At 53.0% G+C, this 4,524-nt stretch overlaps 1 long non-coding RNA gene across 1 annotated transcript; it reads right to left on the minus strand.

The window, feature by feature from the left end:
- Positions 1 to 3,145: 3,145 nt before the first annotated feature.
- On the minus strand, positions 3,146 to 4,524 carry LOC111533326. The gene is made up of 3 exons (XR_002728827.1): positions 4,453 to 4,524; positions 4,174 to 4,235; positions 3,146 to 3,874 (listed from the first exon to the last, which is right to left on the minus strand). It is a non-coding gene; the product is annotated as an uncharacterized LOC111533326 (long non-coding RNA).

Here is a 4,524-nt window from a genome sequence, read left to right on the forward strand (position 1 = left end):
AAAATGCCAGCTGTGCCGGGCCACGTCGTTACATATGCAGCCTCTTATCTTACCCCAACCTTTGGCAGCTACAAACGATGAAGTGAAGCGCCCCCCCAAAGCCAGAGTCATATAGTGAGCCCCCGACCCTCTTAGGGTTACGCACCAGGGCTGAGGACACTGCCTACGGGCTTGCTCCATCCCAGCAAATGGCCCCCTCGGAAGGGACGGCATTGCAAGGCCTCTGTCCTGCACCTTGCCGGCAGAGCGCTCACCTAGGGCTTCATCAGTTGCCATTTTCAGATCACTTTTTGCTTGCTGTTGGACTTGGTGTTGTTTTAGTTACCGATGAGGGCGAAACACCTTCTCACTGTGCTTACTGGTCACCCTCACTGCTCTCGTGCGTTGGTTGGCAGGAGGGGGAGCGCGCATAAACACCAGAGAACGCCACAAGCTCCAGGAGGAACGGGGTTCTGGCTTGTGCATCAAGGGGCCGCAGCCAATAGGGCAGCAAGCTGGTTCCCTCCCAAGAGTAATCCGACCAGTTGTTCCGGAAACTCAACCTAAGTAAAGCCGAAAAGGAAAACCTTCGAATGCCTTACTTCTGGGTAAATGGTATGGTTTTAAATCCTTGGTGTCTGGTATACGGTCAACCCTACACCGTGCTACCAGAGGAGGAAGGAGGCAGGGCGGTGGGTTCTTCCAGCTCCCAGGCACTGCTGCTGCATTTGCCCTCATCTGTGTGCTCTGGAGGATGTCCCCATACTGGGTGGTGTGGTGGCCCTGAAGAGATACGCGCATATCTCATGGGTGTGACCTTCTTTGGGAAAAGGGTCTTTCCAGATGTAAAGAATGCCGAGATGAGGAGATCATCCTGGATTATCCATGTGAGCCTACATCCAGTGACTGATGTCCTTTATGAGACAAAAGGGAAGACACAGACGAAGAGGAAGAGACTGTGTGATGACAGAGGCAGAGACTGGGGTGGTGGCTCTATAAGCAACCAGCAGAGGCTCAGACAGAGGCCCGTAAATGACTCTCTTGGCGCCTGCAGAGGAAACCAGCCTTGCAGGATGTGGTGGCAGGCACCTGTAATCCCAGCTACTCGGGAGGCTGAGGCACAAGAATTGCTTGAACCCTGGAGGCGGAAGTTGCAGTGAGCTGAGATGGCGCCACTGCAGTCCAGCCTGGGTGTCAGAGTAAGACTCTATCAAAAAAAAAAGAAAGAAAGAAAAAGAAAAGAAACCAGCCTTGCCGACAACTTGATTGCAGACTCTGGCTTCCAACACTGTGAAGGAGTTTCTGTTGTTTTCAGCCCCAAGTGTGCAGTACTTTGTTACAGCAGCCACAGTCCACTCATACACCCTCCCTCCAAAAAAAAAATGTAAAGTGCTCTTGTAGAAAAATTGCAAGATTAGGATTTAAGTGCAGCACCTGTGAGCAGAGAAGCTGTCTGTGCCTTTCACAGTATCCCAAGTACAATCTGATGGACACCTGGCTTGAAGAAGGGGAAAGATCACTCCCCCCCACACCCCACCCCCAGATGCTGAGAAAGCCCTCAGGCCAGGTGAATTTTTAGAAGGCTTCATACCCCAATTCTAGCCAGCCTCACACTGTCAAATAGCAGGAAGCCCTGTGAGGAAGCCTCGGGGTGGATTCACAACATCCCGTTCCCAACCAGGGCAGCTTGGAGGAGGGCAGGAAGGAAGGCCCAGGTGCTGGGGAGTCAACTTCCAACTTTGTTTCCTTTGCTACAATTGCAGGGTTAATGCCCAGGGCTCTGACATCTAGGAAATTTCCAGAATCTTGTAAAACAAGTAGAGTCGTCTGTTCTTCATAATTGGGGCCAGTGTAGGAAAGAGTATCACAAACTTCTGGAATGTGATGAAACAGCCACCACCGGTCACACTGAGCAGCAACACTCTTGGTGAAGACAAGAGCATGCTTCGGTGTTGGAAAAAGAAAAGTGCTCATGACGACTCCAAACTCAAAGTAGTAAAAGGGGAAAAAAATGGATAAATGTGACTACACAAAGAAAAATAAACTTCAAGGCTGAGAAGCACAGTAGTTTAGCACAGTGTGGTGGCCCGCGCCTGTGATCCCAGCTACTCGCAAGGCCGAGGCAGGAGGACTGCTGGAGCTCAGGAGATCAAGGCTGCGGTGAGCTCTGATTGTGCCACTACACTCCCGCCTGGGTGACAGACAGAGACCTTGTCTCAAAACAAAAAACAAAGAAACACTAGTAGCAAGGTCAAAGCAGGAAAAGATATCTGCAATTTCTATCACAGGCACAAAGCTAATACTGCTCATGGACAAAGAGTTTCTAAAAGCTGAGCAACAAAAGATAACAACCCAGTAGACAAATGGATAAAAGATATGAGCAGCCCAGCGGGGCGCCGTGGCTCATGCCTGTAATCCTAGCACTTTGGGAGGCTGAGGCAGGCAGATCACCTGAGGTCAGGAGTTTGAGACCAGCCTGGCCAACATGGTGAAACCCTGTCTCTACTAAAAATACAAAAATTGGCCGGGCACAGTGACTCACACCTGTAATCTTAGCACTTTGGGAGGCCAAGGCAGGTGGATCACCTGAGGTCAGGAATTTGAGACCAGCCTGGCCAATATGGTGAAACCCCATCTCTACCAAAAATACAAAAATCAGCCGAGCGTGGTGGCAGGCACCTGTAGTCCCAGCTACTAGGGAGGCTGAGGCAGGAGAATCGCTTGAACCCAGGAGGCGGAGGTTGCAGTGAGCTGGGATTGCGCCACTGCACTCCAGTCTGGGTGAGAAGAGCAAACTCTTTCCCAAAAAAAAAAATATATATATATATATATATATGTATATATACACACACACACACACATTTATACACATATACATACATATATACATATGATATGAGCAGCCCATTCACAAGCAGAACTAAAAAGCATCCTTAAGTCTCAGAAAAGATGCTGAAGCTCACACTTGACGGAGAACTGCATGGCCTAGCGAATGACAAAAACCCAAACGGGCTTTCCCACCTCCTCCTTGGCAAGGCTAGGGAAATAGGGGTGGGGAGAGACGGGAAACCAAGCTCCAAGGAGGAAGGGGCTCAGGTACCATCTACCCCATCGCCCATACTCAGTGGTGTCACTTCTCAGAATCTATGCCAAAGATACGCACAACTAATGCACAAGGACTTTTACTACGCAATTATTTACGGTAACAAAAAGACTGGAAACAACCCAAATGTCCATCAATAGTGACTGGTTAAATACACATCGGTCTGGCTGCAAAATGGAATAGCATGCAGCCCAAAAGGAGAGCACCCGTGTGCACGGTACAAGGGCAGCACTCCCAGGGCACAGCGGTGGGTGGGTCGGTGTCCGTTGGGAGGAAGAGCTGCCACCCAGTTCTGCCAGGGGAAGCAGTTCTCCCTGAGAGCCCCAGGCCCCCATTCTTGACTTCCCCAGTGCGGGGTGGAGGAAGAGGGAGGGATTAGCCCAAGGCAAGTGGTTCAAGCAGACAGAAGGGAACAAAAAGAGCAGTGAGTCAGGCCTGATCAGGGCCGCATCTACCCTAAAAGAGGCAACCAGTGGACCAAGAGCTGAAGCGTAAGGCGCCGTGGCCAGCTCCTGGGTGGGGGTCCAGGTGGCATCCCAGTTGTGGTCACCCAGCCCTTCATCCTGGGCTAGGCAGGTGGGAGAGGAAAGCGCAGACTGCACGGTCCCGGGCATGTCCTCGGCGGGTAGTGGCCTCGCACTGGCCGGCCCTACTCAATGCATTCCATGACATGTATCTGCAGGGTGTCCATATCAGGGGCCTGATACTGGCACTTGGGACAGCAGAAGTCAGGTGGCTCCTCAGGGGGGCTCCTCCTCTGGCTGGGCAGGGCCAGGGGAGAGGAGAGGTAGGCTGGGAAAAGAGAAGAGTCAGAGGGAAGGGGAGGATGGAAGGGGACGCAGACTTGGCAGGACTGTCAATGGCAGGCCTGGTCTCACAGGCCACTCATGTAAAACCAGGAGCCGCCGATACCACGGCACGCCCTCCCTTAGCCTCGGGGAAGGGGGTGGGCTACCGATCGGGTGGCCTATACAAGCTCCCGCCGTCAAGTCTCCGGAGAGCAACAGGAAGGTCGAACTGTGACCTCCCGCGGCGCAGCACCTGCCCTCCCCACCCACCTCCTCCCACAGGCCCAATGCTTGCTCACTCACCGGGGGCGGGGGGCAAGGGGGCCTGGGAGACCTCAACATGCCGCTTCCTCATGTCCTCGATCCTTTGAAAACAGAAACCGTCCAGTCAAGGCACGCGTTTCTGTAAAGCTCCTTGGCTGGATTGGTGTCAAAGAAGCTCTTGGAAGCTCAGGTGAGAGGAGAGGGACCACAGTGAGCCCTAACCCAGAACACCAGGAGCCATCCATCTCCTGCGGTCACCAGTGGCGACCCCCCAGTGTCACACCCACTGCTTACACGGGCACGCTCTCAGAGGCCCACCTGGCCGACTCCTGACAGCTGGCCTTCAGTTTGCTGTACTCCCTCTGCAGCTGCTCCAGCTGCTCCTGCAAG

This window comes from Piliocolobus tephrosceles, unplaced genomic scaffold, assembly GCF_002776525.5.
Source record: "Piliocolobus tephrosceles isolate RC106 unplaced genomic scaffold, ASM277652v3 unscaffolded_15585, whole genome shotgun sequence".
NCBI classification, from domain to species: domain Eukaryota; kingdom Metazoa; phylum Chordata; class Mammalia; order Primates; family Cercopithecidae; genus Piliocolobus; species Piliocolobus tephrosceles.